The sequence below is a fragment of the Leuciscus leuciscus genome (assembly GCF_965113295.1).
Source record: "Leuciscus leuciscus genome assembly, chromosome: 14".
NCBI classification, from domain to species: Eukaryota; Metazoa; Chordata; class Actinopteri; order Cypriniformes; family Leuciscidae; genus Leuciscus; species Leuciscus leuciscus.
In genome coordinates this window covers 26056071-26077240 of record NC_138738.1, presented here as the reverse complement: position 1 = coordinate 26077240, position 21170 = coordinate 26056071, and the positions used below count along the sequence as shown (strand labels likewise).

Here is a 21170-nt window from a genome sequence, read left to right as displayed (position 1 = left end):
ATCAAGAAGTACTTGAGCAGGTATAAAAACTATTTTATGTGTGGATTAAAGAATAGAATAAAAAAAGGTATTTCTATAATAAAAGTATGTCTCTCTCACTAGCATATGGACACACAATCCCATACATGCCAAACTATCATTTGGCATAACTAATCATTATCAACATATTTTTTGATAAAAATAACTATAAAGTGGCTGTTATTTGTTTCTTCTCCTCTCACATTAAATCACATGTATTATATAGACCTATTTTAAGTTCAAAATGGTGAAATTAGAAAAAGTTGATTATTTTTGTCGTTGTTTAACATTTCTCAAAACATTTCTGTCAAATATGAAATGTTTAGTTTAGCTACTTGCACCTTATCTCGTACTTTATGACCGTTATCAGCTATTTTCAGATACTATTGTCCTAACATAGACTATTGTTTTAACTCTGGTTTAACCTGCTGTGCGTCTGTTCACCGTCCATCATGTGCTCTAACACCTGCAGCATCAGCCGGTTCATTGACTTTGAACTGGTGTATGAATGTGTTTATTTTATGTTAACTTTATTTTTGCTGTACATACATTTTATTCTTCTAACTGTTTGTCTTTGGTTAACATAGCTGGAGAAGAACAACAGGGAGGTTGGAAGACACAGTAGAGGAACTACAGAATAAATATGGAGAGAAAACAGCATTAAAAAGGATCAAGTCCATAGTGCAAAAAATCAGAAAAAAGAATATCAAACGTAGGAAAAGATTTATAATTTACTTTGTTAGTAGTCAATATGTTTCTCAATAAGCTTTACTATAATGTTTACATGGTTTTGGTTGTGTATTTAATCGTTAATTTTTTTAACAGATGGTGACGTTCAAACACATTCTGGAAACATGACAAATCATCAGCCTAACAACCTTCCGCAACGACGGCATAATAATTCTACATCATTCGGACGGCCATTAATTCAGAACCCTAATCAGCTTAACTTCACAATTGACCAGAAGAATGGTGGGACAATAGTTGCTCCAATCATGGTAGAAAAGACAATATATGGTGATGTTAACATCAGTGCGGTGAGTGTCTGATCATTTAAGAAACAGTTGCTTAGTTAAGAAATGATTTGTGTATGTTATATATATTTATGTATAAGTATTTATTTATTTATTTTTAAGTTAGTCCATAGGGTGTGGAACTTTGCATCACTATGGTGTGACAAAATACAGCCACAGATACACCCAAAGATACTAAGTAGGAGAATATCTAACTGTAGATTGTGAACATTGCATTATCTGTTTATTTGGGGTCAGATGTTGGGGTCAGATTGTGCCGGATGTTAGTAGGTATTAGTTAATAACAAACAAAAAGCTTTAAATCAACATAATATGAATAAAATATGGTATAATTACAGTTTGAAAATGTTTATTTACGAAGTTGTGCGTTGTGAGTGAGATGAATTAGAGATTAGAGAAATCTAACATTGCGTGGTTGCACTATGCCTGAAACTTAGCCGTCAAATCACTGTTTTTTCTTTTTTCTTAAAAATGATCTTGTTTAATCGTGTATTCAGTCCATATTTATCAGGTTGATATTTGTAGAAATAAGCAAAAAGAACAAGTTAATGTGCCAGACTTTGTGACACTTAACTTTTTATTCTAACTTTAAAAACTGTAATACAGTATTTGATTTTTACACACGCAGTGTTTTCGCCAACTGACCTACCCCTGAAGTTATGACTTCTGAAGGCCTCTCATGTGCAGATTCGCTCGGTTGAAAAATGGTATGTTGTCATTTAACTCATTAAACATTAACTCTTTATTGTGATGCCCCCCAACAGATATTTTATTCTAATATTACTTATTCTAACCCTACCAGTCCACTAATACTCTACTAACACTAATGAGAGTTTACTTTACACACTCTGACTCTCACAAGCGAGTTAGTGGGCATGCAGGTGCAACACTACTATAGTCAACAACCAAATTATGACTTAAAACCGTTTTAAGTATTACATTAAAAAGGCGTAATTGACAAAAATTGTAAATTATGACAAGTCGAAATTATGACTTAAAAAGTTTAAATTAAAATTATGACTATGCGTCATAATTATGAGATGATGACATACTAAATTGAAATTATGATAAAGTAAATATTCCATAGTGAAATTTTCTGAATTCAATATAATTGTATTTTGTGAAAATTATTCAGTACTGAAACAGCATTTATGAGTTTTTACATATCTTCTGCTTGTTTCTGCAGTTCGTGTAGGCCTCTAAGACTATAAATGATTATTGATGAACTTGAATAACTTGAATTTTGTTGGCAATATATAAAAAAATTGTCTTCCCATACCGGGAGTCGAACCCGGGCAGCCTGGATGAAAATTTGAAAATACTGCCCCTGGCACATTTGAAAGGCCGCACTGCACGGTAAATTATTATGCAGGATCAAAGTTATGCAGGAGAAGGAATCCTCGTTGCCAAAAAGCAGAAATTTAATTGATCGGGATGTAAATAAATATCGGGATAGCTTTTCCCAGGTGGAAAGAGCTAATGAAGGAGAAAGACTTTAAAAGGGAAGTTGCCTGCTTTCTTCTCGACAGGTAAGTCAAAGTTACGGTCTAAATGACAAGCTTTTTTCATTGCTTGGTTGTGTAAATCATTATATAGGCAGCATAACGGTAGAACATGTATAGTTAAACTCGATGATGTGCTATTGGAAGACTTGTTGTCATAGCTTCTTGGCACATTTACCAAAGTTGCAAAAAGCGAGTAGATGGGAGAATCGCTAGATGGGAGAAATTCTTTTGGGAGGACTCCAAAATTGAGGAGGTCAAAGGGCATGCTTTCTGCTATAGCTCTCCCCAAAGTCTGTTCATGCGACCACCATCAACAAATGCTAACATTTGAAACTTCTACATATATTTTGAGTAGATAACCGATAGTATATTCTCAGTAAAGGGTTTCACCTTGTGTGTTTCCGCACTGATTAAGGGTAGTTCGGGAGATACAAGTAAAAATGATCTTATCCGTGTAATAGATCATAGTTACCAGTAAGATTAAATATTCGCTCAAGACCAACTTTACTTATCACACATTGCGTCTCTCAAATTGTGTGGTGATTTTCCAAATGATACAACTTTGTCTAAATAAGAGCAATGTGAAGTCCTCGGATTTCTTAAAAACATTGTGACAAACATGGTGTATGGACAAAAGATCTAAGACGCCTAAGCACAGTTTTTCAACAATCTAAAGTTTTTGAACAGATGCTGTTTAGTAACAATAATACCTAAGTCTTCTAAGAAGATAAATAGAAGATATGGTTTTAATAATACTTTAAAGATTTGATTTAAACTTTTAAGGTTATGCTTTTAAATGAATTTAGTATAAACTCTGGATGTAGTATGCTCTGAAATGCAGACTAGATTTACTGCGACATTGTCCCCCCGAGACTCATCTGGTATGTCGCCCTATATCCTGAAGCTTCAGTTCACACTGTAGTTTATCACCGGGAGGGTCTGGGGCTGTTATAGGACAACTTAAACTATTTGCTTTTTTGGATTGTTTTTATCATTGCATAAAGAACTACTTCGCCTCTCTGGAAATGTAAGGTGTTTTTATTTAGCTAAAACTTTGTTTACATTTTATTAAATTATTTATTTATTTCATTTAAAAAAAAATGTAGTTTTCTGTGATGGTGTACATGATCGAAGTATCATGTGTGTACATGTTTAGGGTGTACATGATCGAATATGCAGTTCAAAAATCATTATGTTAGAGAGAACCACTCTGTGATTTTATATTATAAACAATTAATTTATATACTTTTAAAGAATAGAATGTTTTTCAACTTCAGTTAGTCTGATAATAGGAAACCCCTTTCTCACCTCAGGAATGTAAGGTGTTTTTATTTATATACTTATTTATTTAGCTAAAACTTTGTTTACATTTTAGTAGTGTATGTTATTATTTATTGGTTATATGTATATATATATTAATAATAATTTAATTTTAAAATAGAAATTAGTTTATTTTTTGGAACCGTGTGTGTGCGCAAAATGATATTAAATGATTTACTTATTTATTTCATTTTTTTGAAAATGTAGTTTTCTGTGTACATGATAGAATATGCAGTTACGGTACAAACATCATTATAGCTATGGAAAGCCATAAAAATTGAAACCCCCGCATGGACAAAAATTGTTGATTGAATCTTTTCATATAAATGAGATTTATGACGACTAAGTACAGTTTTTCAACAATCTAAAGTTTTTGAACAGACATTGTTTAATAACAAAATCATTTATATCATACATAAGTCTTTTAAAAGAAAAATAGAAGATATGAATGTATTGAAACTTTAAATATTTGATTTAAACTTTTAAGGTTATGCTTTTAAATGAGAGAGAGAGAGAACCACTCTGTGATTTTATATTATATTATTTATATACTTTTAAAGAATAGAATGTGTTATTGGAAGATGGATTTTATTATTTTTGTTTATCTAAAACAATTGGTTTCAGTAGATATTTTTATAACCATTTCATTTATATACTTATAAAGAACAGAATGTTTTTCAACTTTAGTTGGTGTGAGATACACTTCACAGTTTCACTGTTACCTATGGAATGTGGAGGAGCAGAAGGAGGGGGATGTCAGAAAGCAGAGGACGCGCGCATAGACACACAGACACGCGCGCGGCTCCTTTACTGCTTTGACACACATACATAGATGCGTGCTCCCTATGTTTTGAGGCAGTGTGAGGTCATTCAGAAATGACTATATGAATTTTTGTGACTATATGAAAAGTTGTGTAAAACAATATTGTGAACCCATTCATAAACTCGTTTAACTCTCTAAACATTTAACTGATTGTAATTTTGTGACATTGTTTAATCACAGTGCCTTGATGCTCTCTGGAATACGATGTGCTCTGGCTTTTACTTTGAGAAGCATTCTGATCTGTGAGTTAGAGCCCCGCTGGTGTAAAGAGAGGCCAGAGGGCCCTGATTTCTAAACACGTAAGATGATTTTTTATTTCCGTGAACCCGTTTCATACATTGCATTTTTTGTGGACATCAATGGTATGGGCATTGATGTGTTAAGAGCTTATTCAACTCTCTAAAATAAAGTAAGATGATTTTTATTTATCTTTTGATTATCTAAAACTAAAATAATTGGTTTCAGTAGATATTTAGTAAGATATTTATTTTATATTATGGTGTGAAATAGAAAACATTATTCTCACTTTCACCGTGCTCAGGAATGTGGAGTGTGGTCCTGTTTCATATGTCAGAGCTCGCAGGAATAGGGGGGCGCACACAGACACACACACACACACACACACACACACACACACACACACACACACACACACACACACACACACGCGGCTCCTTTACTTTTTGACACACATACATTAGAGGCGCGCTCCCCATGTTTTGAGACAGTGTGAGGTCATTCAGGAATGACTATTTGAATTCTTTAAACTGAAATACTTGGCTCGGTAGATTTTATAAGTATTTCATTATATACTTTTAAAAAGAACAGAATATTTATTCAACTTTAGTTAAATTATTTGTGTGACCCATTCGTATGGACAATGATGTGTTAAGAGCTTATTCAACTCTCTAAAATAATGTAAGATGATTTTTTATTCTTTTGTTTATCTAAAACTAAAATAATTGGTTTCAGTAGATTTTAGTAAGATATATTGTATAAGCATTTCATTTATATACGTTTTAGCAAGATATTTTTTATAACCATTTCATTTATACACTTTTAAAGAACAGTATGTTTTCAACTTTAGTTTTTTAGATTATATAATTTAGATTATATCAATTATATAAAGGATTGAATATAAATTATAGAATGTTTTATATATAAATGTGAAATAACTGAATGTCACATATATGAAATAACTGCAGGCACAGGCACAAGCCATATAACCACACACGCACACACATAACTGGGACAAAGTTCAAACATCTGTTCTATTTAAATAGGTCAAAAACTAACCGTCAAAACTATGATTTAGTACTAGCTAGGTCATAGTTCAAAACTAACTGTCAAAAACCATGATCGATAGGTAGGAAGGGCAAAGGTTAATCCCATGACCTCATACCGGAAGTTCAACCCATCAATCATAAGGTCACCGGAAGTTCAACCTGCCAAAAGGTCAAAGGTCAAAGTCATTAATCATTTTGACACAAGGTGCAGTATAAGGACTACTCACTGGAACTGGCGCCACCGGCTCAGGCTCAGGAACAGACGCCACCGGCTCAGGCTCAGGAACAGACGCCACCGGCTCAGGCTCAGGAACAGACACCAGCTCCGGGTCAGGAACAGACCCTGGAACAGACCCAGTCTCTGGATTGGCCGAAGCTACGTGAACAGTCTCTGGACCGGCAGACCTCCTAAACCTCCTCCAAGCATGTAACACCGTCAATGAGTAGAAAAGGAAGACTACCTTCTTGACCGTGGCAGGAGAGATGACGGGTAGTTCTGGGATGGTCTCTGGGATAACAGCGGACTGCACTGGGACGGCTTCTGAAACAACCGCATGCTGCACAGGGACGGCCTCCAAAATGACCGCACGCTGCACAGGGACGGCCTCCAAAATGACCGCACGCTGCACAGGGACGGCCTCTGAAATGACCGCATGCTGCACAGGGACGGCCTCCAAAATGACCGCACGCTGCACAGGGACGGTCTCTGAAATGACCGCATGCTGCACAGGGACGGCCTCCAAAACGACCGCACGCTGCACAGGGACGGCCTCTGAAATGACCGCATGCTGCACAGGGACGACCACCGGGGCGTTGGGGAGATAAGAGGCCCTTCTCCTCCTCCTCCATCCTAGATGGCGAGGTGCAGCCTCCGTACTAGACGAGACCAGCGGCGAGGACTTTGAACTGGACAGGACCAGCGGTGAGGACCTTGGGCTGGGCGGAACCAGCGGTGAGGATCTGGTGCTGGACGGAACCAGCGGCGAGGATCTTGTACTAGACCAGTCCGGCGGCTCCGGATCAGAAGAATGGCCAGGCGGAGGGCGGTGTCGTGGAATTCGTCGACCACCTCCTCCCCTGCAACCTCCCCGAGTTCCGGAGAACTTCGCCAGACGAGTCCCCAGAAACGACTCACCATTTCTGATGGACGAGTTCGCTGAAGCCTTAGCCGCTGCTGCTTCCTCAGTCTGCTGGGCCCATAAGGCAAAACATTGAAAAATGTTTAGTCGAGGCGCTTCCTCCCCGACATGCGAACCTCCTCTCTATGGTCCCCTTCCTTCCCCATACACAGGAGAAGGGTTACGGAATGTTGGAAAAACATGGCGGCAGGAGATAGCAGCTTGGCAGGTGCTGATGCTCTTCCTTTTCTAAAGACCTCTGGAAAACCGCCCGATTTAACATCTGCCTTTAAAACCTGGATATCTTGGCCATCAAAGCCAATCAAAGCCAAGGCGTTAAATGTGCTTATTGTATCGCTCTACTTGACGACGATCATCACTATGCAAATGTATGGGAGTTGGACTGCTGCCAGTGAACGATCAATCTCAGAAGTAAGTGGCACACCTAGGTCTGCTACACCCCTCGACTCGTGGAGCCAGTATGTCATCTTCTCCAAAGTTCTTGATGATGGATGTGCGAATGCTCCAAATGAGCAATACAAACCGAGAGCACGGAGAATGGCTCAAACAACAGTCTACCGGGGCCGTACAACTCTTCTCTGCATTATCCTACTTTTATGCGGGGATATTCAAGTGAACCCAGGGCCGATGGATCTACAACAACAACCACTGCAGGTGGCGGAGACCGCTCTGATCTACACCCCGCATGCTTTCAACACAGCGCAGATGCTATCGGGTACCATTGCTAACAGTGCGCATCCACGCGCATCTATGTTTACCAACACATTGCAACAAGGTAACCTCCAGGCACTACACGCGCTTAAGCCAGCAAATGAAAGTGGTAAATTAAATGCTATGCAGACTATAGTTGTTTCAAAACAAAGCCAGATGAAACTATTTCAGACAGTAAACCATGCGTCGGTTCTATGGAACCCATTGACAAAGCCGAAAGGAATATTCGGAGGACATATTAACATACGTAGCGTAATGTCTAAAACGGAACAGTTGGAACATCTACTGTTGGGATCAAATCTACATTACCTGTGTCTTTCTGAGACTTGGATTACAGCTACAACTCCTGTATCGGCATTTATGATTCCTGGATACAAAGTATACAGACGGGACAGAGGAAAGGGAAAAGGGGGTGGGGTCTTGATCTACGTAAAAGACAGTATTGACAGTCACCAAATAGACATTCCAGATCAAACTATAGAGTGTGTTGGTGTTACAATTAGACTATCGCCCCAAATGTCATTTATTGTACTTTGTGTATATAGACCACCAAATGCAACAAGCGATTTCTATACTGGTTTAACAAAAATTCTAAAAACATATGACCGAAAGGAAATATTGCTCATGGGCGACCTCAACATAAATTGGCTTGATAAAGGCAAGAGGAAACACCTAAAAGATATTGCAAACTCAATACAAATGATACAACTGATACAATGAAACAGAGGGATAAAGCTCTCAAGGTTTCTCTTAAAACTAAATTAACCACTGATTATTACATTTACAAATCTCTGAGAAATAAAGTTACCATGCTGCTTCGAAAAGCAAAAGCACATTTTTTTCTAAACTTAATCAAAGAGGCAAAAGGTAATTGTAAAAATTTGTGGAGGAGCATGGATAAACTATTGGGAAGGGAAAAAATATATCAGGAGCATTTACAGCTCAAAATCAATGGAATAGTTCAAAATGAGGGCTCTATTCTGGCTAAACACTGCAATAGAGAGAATAGAGGGCACCTTCCATAAAAAAAAACTGACAGTTTTATTGCTTTATGGCCCTCAAAGCCCCGCCCCTTTTGACCGTGGGAATTTCCCACGCTAGCTCCTCCCACTTATGGGCTCTACAGTACACCGTGGGAATTTCCCACGGTAGCTCCTCCCACTTATGGGCTGTACAGTGCACCGTGGGAAAATCGGATTTGTGTCACGCCTCCTTAGGGGTTGAACATCTGAAGCGTGGGAAAATTTCGCACGCTCAGTAGTTCTAAACAGTGTAAATTAAAACTTTTTAAAAAATTTACAATAAAGACATAACCAGAGTGTGAGATCAGTGTTTTTATTAAAGAAGACAGATGTACATTCATCACTTTTAAAACATTAATGAAATAAGTTAAAATTGCATTTTTCTCTAAAAGAGTTATTAAAAAAATAGTTAGTGTTATTTAAAGATGTTAAAACATTAAAACAAGTTAAGAGTTTTTTAATTTACAGAAAAGATTGATTTGTAAGCATTTTAACTTTCAGACAGTATTTGTAAAACTTTTACATAAAACACAAACTAGTTTAAAAAGTGTTACGTTTTTACATACCCAGCTGTTAAAGACTCGGAGTTTAAAGATATATAAGTGCTTCGTTGTAGTGGAGCAAAGTGGAGAGCGTCTACTCAGTCCGGAGGTCAGTCAGAAATGAAGCACTCTGAGGCCTACAGAGAGACACACACAAACCCCGCCCCTACCCCCGCCCCAACAGATGTCACCGTGGGAAATTTCCACACCCCCCTTCAAGCTCCCAAATAGAAAACACATCCGGTCATCTCTGTGGCCGAAGCTAAATGACCAAAGAAAACCGATGCAACGGCCCAAAGAGACCACACCCCCTAACACGCCCCTCTCAAAGCTCATAGGTTGTGTAAAATTAAGACACACCTCTCAGATGTCATTGGATGATACAAATGACATCACTCATGGGAATTCCCCCTCCCAAAGTCTGACAGTTAGAGTTTAAAAAGCAGCGGAAACTTCAAGTGAAATACTACTTGTTTTATCTATCCTTTTTTATACAGTTTTTATGTAAACCACTTTAAACATCCATATGAAATGTGGTAAATAGTCACGGCTTCCAATATTTAATTGTCACAAAATTATTCTATATTTTAAAGTAGGCTATAGTCCCATAGAGTTTTTTAAGGCTCTCTCAGGTGTCATACCACACACACACACACACACACACACACACACACACAGCGTCGCAATGTCTACCAATGTGTTATGGGGCATATGGTAGCATCCTGCATATTTTAATTTTTCTCTTTTGACGGAATTGTGTGAATTAGTTTTATTGCAGAGCTTATTTGAAGAGATGGGTCAAATTCTACATGTTTTTTCTAGTCATACAAATCAGGTATCAGATTCCATACCACCTGTTGAGATGAAGGGTTTCTTTGAAAATGAAGCGGGGAAAAAGGTGTTTTTAAAACGCGTCGTATCGTAATCTTTAAAAGGAGTCAAAACTATTTCATTCGTGTACCAAACCGCCGAAGGAGACACAACATCGAGTCAGCGCAATGTCTACAAATCATCATCATGGACCAGAAGGAGACGAAGCCTCTTTTGATCCTCAATTAGCGGAAATTCTTAACGATCTATGTGAGTTTTTTTAATCATAAATCATAACCTACAAAATTGAAAAGATATCTCAATAAATGCTTTTATTTGCAGATGACGCATCATTCCCCGAAGGTGTCTCGCCAGGTGATTTTTTTCAAGGTAGGGGGATATATTTTTGTCATGTCTTTTTTAATATTTACTATTTGATATTTGTTTTAAAGAAAAAAGCTACTTTCAACAGAAATCACAGAGGACGCACCGCCTCATAGCTCCGCCCAACCGCCCGAGCCAACTAAATACCCATTGGTTATTGATTTAAACCCAACCAATCAAATTTACGAAGACGTCACGCCAAATACAACCCCTAGACCCCTGCTCTGTGTGGACACAGAGAGTACCGAACGTCAAACCTCACGTCCAGTCGAAGAGGAGAATTCTTCCCGTTCGACCCCGTCTTTGGATGAGGCAAACACCGGATCGATTAACATCATTGACACTTCGCGCAAAGGGGTGAAACGTCTTCGGGAAATTTATGGAGAAGAATTAATCTATCCGGAGAGAGGTAAGGGAAAAGAAAACTATTTGGTCTAATCTTTTATTTATTTTTTTATGCGTTGAATTTTTTAAATTAACTGAATATTGTTTTTAGAAGAAAACAGTGAATCTGTTACATCCACAACTGGAGGAAAGAAACGATTCGAGAAATATTCTCCCGAGAGTCCGATTACGAATGAATACGGTAAGATTTCTTGTTTCATTAGACTATATTTTATCTTTATTAAATAATTCATATAATATATTTTTTATGTTTTTTTATTTTTTATGTTTTTTTTGCTTTAGAAGAAATCCCCTCTTCTCCAGAAAGAGGGGCAGAGGTGTTTTTGGCTTCTCAACAATCGGTACTGAATGCCATCAATTCTGAACAGGACTTATCAGAAAGCAGTGATGAAGACGACCGGAGCTTTAGTCCTCTGTACAACGCAGAAGATCTCCGTGGATTGAGTTATGCCACTTTACGGAGTGCAAACAGAAGCTTCCAACGCGTTATTGAAATCGCCACACTACCTCTCACTTACCATCAGACAGCGGATATAGTTTCAGGAGCGCAGAGCGGTATTACGGACCTTCTACATAGAGTCATTGATAAACACACACCGCCGATAATCAACACACCGCCGATTTAAGAAGTGCGGTGGAATTTTTTCGTGTTTGCCAAGAGCGTGTGTTGGAAGAAAACAGACAGTTGCGCAACACGGTCTTATCACTTCAGCAAAACCTTTCGGAGGTGAGGAACGACCATTCGTTGCTTATTACCGTATTGTCCCTAATCTCTGAAAGATTAAATATTATTCAGAGACAATCGAGGGATACATAAAATGATGATTGACTAGTTTTTTAAAAAAACATTTCACTGTTATTGTTTTAAAATCATATTGTTTTTATCTAAGTGTGTGAGATTTTGTATTTGTGTTTTTAGTTTTTAAAAATCAATTTCTCTGTTATTGTTTTTATCTAGGGGTGTGCGTATGTGTGATTATGTTTTACTAATAGGCTACATTTTATGATGTATACCTATTAACAACATTGTGGTGTATATTTGATGGCATCCTTCTGTTTCACACAATTTAAAAAATAAAAAAAAACATATCAAAATGTTTCCTAAAAGACAGAGAACCGACTCAGAGTGTGATGAAATAACTCGCTCAAGATCAAGGCCTAGGTCTGAGAATAACGAGAGACTCAATCTTTTAATACGTGAACAGTTAAGAGGTCTAAATAGTACTGATTTGTCTAATACGGAAAGATTGGATAATATTATAATCGACCAGCATGGCTGGATAGAGCCGACCGGGGATGATGGAGATGAGAGCGCACAGACAGGTGGTACACTAGGGACATCTCAAACGCGGCGTACGGAGTTAAGTCGTGCGGAGATAGATTCTCTGATGAGTGATGGGGGTGTTGTTCAGGGTTTCACGATAACACCACGACCGCGTTTTAATGGGGTAGAGCTACAGAGATCGTTAGATCTCAGACAAATACAGACCACCGATTTTGTAGAATATAATTCACGCCTCCATAATATGCTAAACGAGGTGGTTGACTTTTCACAACAGCTGGCGGGGGAGACGGGGTTCATAAACATAGCTCTTGCAGGAGAAAGTTTGCCGGGATCAGTAAATGCAGTATTAACACCTGATAACAACCACGATCCTTCATTATTCATAAATCAGATTGAGCAAGTTGCTCAGAGTAATGCTGATGTGGCTAGTGACTCAACCCTAACATTACAAATCTCAATTGTGCGAGATAAAACGGGGGGCGGACGAAGAAAGATTAGTGACTTAGCTATCAGTGAGAGTATCAGTCGGAATAAAATGCATTTATTTAGCCCCATTAATATCAATAACGAAATGTGTTTGAGTTACTGTCTAGCATATTTCCTCAATCCAGAATTCACAGATCAAGAGTTACACACACCTACGATGGAGATTCACACGGGATGTGGTTTTATGGCAGACGAGCAGATAGGTCTCCATAATTTGTCGGTTTTCGAAAATAAATTAGACATAAAAATTGTAGTTTTTTATAGAGACTGTTCTGGGAAGTTGGTGGTGTACAAAAACACAGACGAATTACACCTAAAGACAGTCCATCTATTTCTGCACGAAGGACATTTTCATCGAATAAAAAATTTAACAGGATTTATAGGAAGTTCGTACGTGTGCGAATACTGCTTCAGGGGGTATAAAGACAGAAAAACACACGAATGTCAGTTTGTTTGCAAAATATGTATGACATCTACATGTCGTTCGTATGCGAGGAGAACAAGACAGTGTGCAGAATGTCTGAGATTCTGTAAAAACAACTTCTGTCACGAAACACATAAAAAATCACAAACCCCCGGCGAGAGATCTCAGTGTGAATCTGTGAGATTCTGCTCAAAATGCCATGCCGTTTATATAACGCCCTCTGGTGGTGAAAAAATAAAACCTCACAAATGCTCTCCGGAGTATTGTGTACATTGTTACGAGATTTTGACGAGCGACGGTGATCATGAATGTTACATTCAGCCTCTAAAACCTGAACCCAAAGATAAAAAATACGTTTATTATGATTTTGAAACATTCGTTCAAGATGGGAGACACATAGCAAATTATGTTTGTGCAATGACACAGACAGGTGAGACGTTTGAAGCTGGAGGGGTAGATTGTGTGGCCCGTTTGATTAAACACTTCAGACGCCCAAAATATACAGGATACACGTTTATTGGACATAACTCGTCCGGTTTTGATGCATATTTACTGCTTAATTATCTTGTCGGGGAGGGTTTGACTCCAAAAGTTATTATGCAGGGGTGTAGAATTCTATACATGTATGATACTGTGTTTAAGCAGCGTTTCATTGACTCATGGCAATTTATCCCCTTTAAACTGGCAAAAATACCCGTGGCCCTTAACTTAGATACACAGGAGAAGGGGTATTTTCCGCACCTTTTCAATAAACCAGAAAATGCAGAATATATCGGTCCCTATCCTGCAAAAGAGTTTTACGCTTATGAGACAATGAGTGAAGCCGAGCGTGTCAGATTTGACACTTGGTACGCAGGTGTATTGAATGATATCTTTGACTTCAAAAAGGAGATCGCTTTTTACTGTAGGAATGATGTAATTATTCTACGAGAAGCCTGCAAACGTTACAGAGACGAATTTATAAATTTCACAAACATCGACCCGTTCAAATCAATCACATTACCAGGTGTGTGTATGAAAACTTTCAAAACAAATTTTCTCTCGCGCGACACGCTGGCTCTAACACACAGCCACGCCTATATTAATCAACACAAGACGTTTTCAAACGTATCTATCCAATGGCTTGAGTATGTCAAATTGAGTCAAAACGTGGAGATAGAACATGCACTAAACTATGGCGAGCGTGCGGTGGGGCCATATCACCTAGATGGTTATTATGAGGATGATAATGGGGCAAAGACAGCCTTGGAATTCCTAGGGTGCTTTTTTCACGGCCACGACTGCAGATTTAAGGCAGAAGAAATTCAACCTTTATCGAAAGTGTCTTTTGGTGATCTCAGAAGGCAGTCGGATGCAAAACTAGAAACCCTGCGAAAAGTTTATGGATTGCGTGTTATTGTTATGTGGGAATGCGAATGGGAGGGGTTGAAACAGGCAGATCCGGATGTCATGCGGTTCATGTCATCTTACGAAACACGCGAGAGGCTGAGAGCTCGAGATGCTCTATATACGGCGGAAGAACAAATGCGTACAAGTTGTATCACAAAACAGCTGAAAATGAGAGAATCGACTATTATGATTTCACATCGTTATACCCTTTTGTCCAGGCTACTAAAACGTATCCTATAGGTCATCCTATAATTATTTTCAAGGATTTTGAAGCGATAGAGAACTACTTTGGCCTCATAAAGGCGGAAGTTCTTCCCCCGCATGGATTGTATCATCCAGTACTACACTGTTAGACTTTTCAAGGGTTTTTTACAGTAACTTACTGGCAACACTGTTGCCAGTAAGTTACTGTAATTAAGAGTTACAGTACCAAACCGTATTTCAGTTTTGTGTAATACAGTGCATTACTGTAAAAACGAAGCTAATCAGTACAGTGCATTACTGTAAAAACTAAGCTAATCAGTACACTACTGTAATTATTTTTATTTGTACTAAATATAAATTAGATTTGATAATTTTGATATATGATTAATTTTATTTTTATCCTACATAAGTACTACTTTCATACAAACCAATTAGACAAAGTTATCACAAAATACCATTTTTTTATTTAAAACATTTCATATATATCACAAAATAAACATGCCAATGCTGGAAATTATGTGTGAAATTTTTACACATTAATGGGTAAGTTTAGAGACAACATTTTTTGTGTTAATTTTAACTCATTCATTGTGTTAATGATTTTAACAAAGTAAATATGTCAGAGAGGTTAGCACAAAGATGTGTAAACGTGTTAAATTAACACATTATGTGCTGTCCTTCACTGCAAACATTTTTGAAAACATACATAAAATCATAAACAAAACATTAGCATTTGACTAAATGAATGTAGAGTCATTGGTTGTTTAGCTTATACAAGTATTATAATGAAATATCAACCATTACATTCATAAAACTGCAGAATATAAATTTTTAAGCATTCAAAAAGGAAATGTCCAAAACAGGACAAAACACAGTTCTTTTCACAATACAAGACACATAACCCCACCTTAAAAATAATTTCACTTATTTCCAAAAATGTGTTGGATTCATGTACACTGGTGGCCAAAAGAAGTATTTAAGTGGCGTAATGTTTTTGAAAGAAGTCTCTTTGATGCTCAAGAAACATTTATTATTATTATCAATGTCTGACTGTCTACTCCATCTTTTCTACAGCATAGGAGTAAAAGTCATCATCAAAATAATCTTTAAAAAGCCAACACAATGTTTTTGTCCACCTTTGTGAATAAATGAACTTCTCCAAAGATTGGTTCCTGTTCAGAACTTGATTGACAACATCAGAGTGTTCCCTGGTCTGCATGCGTGCCCACAAACACAAATGTACTCAGTCCTTCAGAGGAGATCCCGGTTCCAACACTATATGAGAGAGAGAGAGAGAGAGAGAGAGAGAGAGAGAGAGAGAGAGAGAGAGAGAGAGAGAGAGAGAGAGAGAGAGAGAGAATATTAGTGTCACATTATTTTTAACCTCCTTTTTTGTTAATTTTTATTATTATTTTCACAAAAACTTAAGAATATATATTTGTAAACAGCTTTTGTCAATAAATAGCATACAAAAGAACTAAATTAAATTATGCCAGATTAAATTTTAATACTTACAAATCCTAAATTCTGTCCAAAAATGCTGAGATGCATAGAAAGAAGTTGAACGACTGAAATAGATGATTTTAGCCCATTTCAGCTTGTCTGCAGTGAAGGAGTACCTGTTTGAGACAAATACACAGTAAGATACATGCAAGAAATCACTGTGTGATGATCGTTCTCCTTCCTACAGTAGTTAACCCACCTGTGCGCTGATATTAGGACCTTCCTAGTCAGGTGGAACTGCAATGGTAGAGTCGCTGGCTAATAAAATATAAAAATAATGCAAAAATATAAACTTAAGTTTAGAATGCTAGATTTGGTCTTAGTGAGAGTTTTACTGCAGTGCTTACCTGGATACATTTAATCTGGTGAGACTGAACAAAGACAATGGTCCATCTTCTGATTGGTTCATTTGCTGTGTAATAAAGTTAGACATAATGCAAAGGTCACTTATTTGATATAAAGTTAGCCAATTTTATAGAGATTTTATAAGATATTGTTAGCTACCTAGTCTGCACCAGTGGCTCAAAAGCAATTTTCACATAGTGTATGCTAATCATTTCAGCAAACTTTTCAAAATATATCACAAATGGGCTGGCCTACCTCTGGAATCTTGCTAAGTCACTGGCGCGAATTGGCGCTTTGTTGCAGTTGCCTTTAAACACAAAAATGGAAGTAAATATTAAATTCCATAAAAAAAAAAAAACTATAATATGGTATAGTTTGCAAACTAATGCTAAAACTATAAAGGTTCTCATCAGTAGGCCAACATTAAGATATAAACAGAATTTCACATTAGTTTATTCACATTTATTGTTAATGTAAACGCGTTGCTCGTTGGCATATTTTAACTCGACAATTCAATAATCTAACAAAGTGTGTAAAATGAAACGTTAGCTCAGTTTACCATGGTAAAGTTCGTTACCGCCATGTTGACGACGAGTAACGTTAGGCTAACGTTAACGTTATAACATACGTTAAACTGGGCACAATCCTGTCAACATACACAGAATGGTTTTTTTTTTGGTTTTTTTACCTTGCTTGCTGATCTCTCTCTCGGTGAAGTGAATTCCGTCTCTTCCCCGGGCCAGACACGAACGTCGCGATCCAACAAAAGACAGACCCCATTACCTACAATGGATGTCTGTCTGACGCGACACGACAAATCCCAGACAGTGTAGTGATGCGCCGCGGCCGTTATATTTCAGACGTAGTCCGATACGAGTCCAAGCGCTCGCACTAGTTCTTACAAGGGATAAACAGGTTTGCATTTAAAGGTCCGGTCGCTTCAATGTGTCCAATATAGACAGCCTCTGGCTATTATAGCGTTGTAGACACGTGGTGTAAGGCAAAAATTAGGAAATAAAAAGCACGGTGGAATGGTGCCAGCCAGAGAGGCAGTTACGTCAAATACAGTAGTATACAGCAAATTTAAAAAATACAGTAAGTCTCTGTATGTGGTGTTAGACGTCACAGAAAATTCCCATGATGCAATTGGAATCACAGTTATTTACTGTAAAGAGAAATAGCAGTATAATACTGGGGGATTTAAAGTAAATAACTGTAGAAATTACAGAAAAGTCTAACAGTGTACCTTACAGGTGCGCTGGTAAGCTAATGTTTCCTCTATGTAAGACTTGTGCAGAGAATCAGATTCAGGATACACAATGCTGTCATACAGAGGCTGAGAGATGTATTACAGGCACATGGGTGACCGTCGAACTCCAGAAAGCTATTCAACACGGGTATTCCGTAATCAAAATACATGAAGTCTGGCATTTCCCAGACACGTCCGATACATTATTCACCGAATATGTTAAAACATTCCTTAAACTGAAACAGGAAGCGTCGGGGTATCCGTCCGATGTAGTGACAGAGACAGAAAAACAATCTTACGTAGCTGATTACCTGGATAAAGAAGGGATCCAGTTAGATCCGTCTAAAATAATAAAAAATCCAGCAAAAAGATCCATTGCTAAGCTCATCTTGAATACACTTTGGGGTAGGTTTTGTCTGAGATCTCACCTTGCACACAGTGAACTCCTGGCAGACCCAGAAGAGTTCACTCAGCGTCTCTTTAGCCACGCCCACGTAATACGTCATTTCTCTTTCGTATCTGATTCAGTGGCTTTGATTCAGTCGAGTAGTGCAGCGCAAGACCCATCTCCCACGCGTGATGTAAATATTCTCGTCGGCGCGTTCACAACTTGTTATGGGCGACTCGAGCTGTATAATCTTCTGGATAAATTACGCGAGCGTGTGATTTATGCCGATACAGATTCTGTGATTTTTGTATCAAAAACCGGTGATTGGATTCCTGAGCAGGCTTGGGAGGGTTACTTTAAAAATGTATTCCGTTACAGTTACAAATTACTTCATAAAAAAAGTATTCAGTAACGTAATCCAAGTACTATAATATGAAAGTAATGTAACTGATTACTTTTGGATTACTTCAAGGTCACATATATAAATAAAGTCAAGCAAGAAGAAATATTATAAATAAAATAAAACAAATATTTTTTTTTTTTTAAGAATTTGGTCCAGTGTACAATATTTGCTAAATATACACACAGGCCTGAATATATATTTATGTAAAGGGCTATACAGACATCTAGTGGCTAATGTATGGTATTACAGATTATTTTGTTTTATTTTTAACAAATTTTTAACAAAAAAATAAAAACACAACATTTAAAATTTTTACACAATCTACATATTTGTTTATTTTAAAATAGGCCTACATGTTGACTAAAGCCGTGATCTTTCTTAATTTGCCTTACTGAACTTGGGGCGTTGGCAGTGGGAGTTCCCCTACGTTACCTAGACAGCGAACATCCCGTTTAGTGAGAAGAGATTAAGAAAGGACATTTTGGGTACTAAAAAAACTACTCTCCTAATTTCTACAAAATAGCAACAGAATTTCCATGAATTAAAAGCGATTTTACCGGCAGGCAGCATCGTTTCTACTAGCAGCAGTGATTCAATCTGCGTCTGAGGAGATTGTAGAAAGCTGTTATTTGCACATGCACCAGCGGGTGGCACACGTGAGTCATTACTGGCAACAGAACCAGGAACTACTGTATAATCAAGCAGCGCTTAATATAGTGTTATTATGCCAAAATACTTATTTATTTAGTTTTAAATGAAACCATTGTAATCCTGAAAGTATTCCCCCTTTTTTCAAAATGTAACTATAATCTGATTACTACGTTTTTTGACGTAACTGTAACGGATTACAGTTACTGGATTTTTGTATCCTGATTACATAACGCCGTTACATGTATTCCGTTACTCCCCAACCCTGTTCCTGAGACAGGATCTTATCTAGGACAGCTGACGAGCGAGTTAGATTCTGGTCAGCATATAATCCAATTCGTTTCGTCGGGTCCTAAATCTTATGCATTTAAGACGTCCGATGGTCGTTCATGTCTCAAAGCTAAAGGCATCACGTTAACAGCAGAGAATGCTGAAATAGTTACACTACAGAGTCTGACCGATCTTGTGCGAGGCTATGTCGAAAGAGGTGTCAGATTACACCTGTCCGCAAAAACAAACACCATCACACGAGATAAGAGGAGATTCACATTACACAACAGGTCAAATGTGAAAAAATTTTCAGTGGTGTATGATAAGCGGGTACTCCAACGAGATTATACAACTCTGCCTTACGGATTCTAGTAATATATTTAAAAATGTGTGAAACAGATGTGTTTGACTGCAGACTGCAACATCCGTTCTCGGGACTCGTAGCAGGTGCAAGTGGTTCTGGGAAGACTTTTTTTGTGAAGAATCTAATGTATAATTCAGAGAAAATGTCCTCTGTCAAGTTTGACAATTTTGTCTATGTGTATACCAGTGTTGTTTTTGGCAGCCCTTTTAGTTTTAGTCTTAGTCTTAGTCTTTTGGATGAAAATGCTTTTTAGTTTTAGTCACATTTTAGTCACTTATAAACTTGATAGTTTTAGGCAAGGCAAGGCAAGGCAAGGCAAGTTTATTTATATAGCACATTTCATACACAATGGCAATTCAAAGTGCTTTACATAGAAGAAATTAAAATAATTAAAAGAAATAAGAATAATTAAAACAGTTTAGAAAAATAAAATAAAATACAGTACTTAAAAAAAAAGAATATTATTATAAATCTTTCCTTCAAAGGAATCCCTTAAGACTTAAATCTTTCAACTTTCTTTTAACCTTCAATCTTCTTACGACTTCCATCTATCAACTTTCCTTTAACTTTCTTTTCTCCCTCATTTACTCACACGTTCTTTTTACTTTCTTTAGCACTGCGTTCACATTCTTTCTCAGACGAAAACTTTAATATCGACATTTAAATACTGTTCTACTTTCAGACCCACATTAATACACGTCACTTTCACATTATCACCTTCTGAGTGGGCATTTACAGTTACGGGCTAAATGCCCTGCTGACATAGGAGAAATTAAAATAATTAAAAGAAATAAGAATAATTAAAACAGTTTAGAAAAATAGAATAAAATACAGTACAGTAAAAACAGTCGGACGAACAGCGGCACAGTGCTCATTCAGTAAATGCACAGCTAAACAGAAGTGTTTTGAGTCTGGATTTGAATGTGACTACTGTAGGAGCACATCTGATCTCTTCTGGAAGCTGGTTCCAGCTGCGGCTGGCATAATAGCTAAAAGCAGACTCACCATGTTTAGAGTGAACCCTTGGTATTTCTAGCTGATATGATCCTAATGATCTGAGTGATCTGTTGGGTTTATATTCAGTGAGCATATCTGCAATGTATTGAGGTCCTAGGCCATTGAATGATTTATATACCAGTAATAATACTTTAAAATCAATCCTAAATCTAACTGGGAGCCAGTGTAAAGACCTGAGGACTGGTGTGATATGTTC

The 21170-nt window shown here is 37.4% G+C and overlaps 3 long non-coding RNA genes across 5 annotated transcripts in view; 2 read left to right on the top strand and 1 right to left on the bottom strand.

Annotated features, from left to right (window-relative positions):
- LOC309474494 overlaps positions 1-21170 on the top strand; it is a 255496-nt gene that overhangs the window by 35115 nt on the left and 199211 nt on the right. The gene's annotated exons all lie outside the window — the stretch shown is intronic.
- LOC309473803 lies at positions 195-5136 on the top strand. Of its 3 annotated transcripts, none has more exons than XR_014197099.1 (4): positions 195-1055; positions 1681-1759; positions 2239-3589; positions 4365-5136. It is a non-coding gene; the product is annotated as an uncharacterized lncRNA (long non-coding RNA). The 3 variants fall into 3 exon arrangements; XR_014197100.1 differs by lacking the exon at positions 4365-5136 and having other exon boundaries at positions 195-730; positions 844-1055; positions 2239-3920; XR_014197101.1 differs by lacking the exon at positions 4365-5136 and having other exon boundaries at positions 2239-3920.
- On the bottom strand, positions 15668-17138 carry LOC309474258. Its single transcript, XR_014197272.1, has 3 exons — positions 16490-17138; positions 16303-16406; positions 15668-16062 (listed from the first exon to the last, which is right to left on the bottom strand). It is a non-coding gene; the product is annotated as an uncharacterized lncRNA (long non-coding RNA).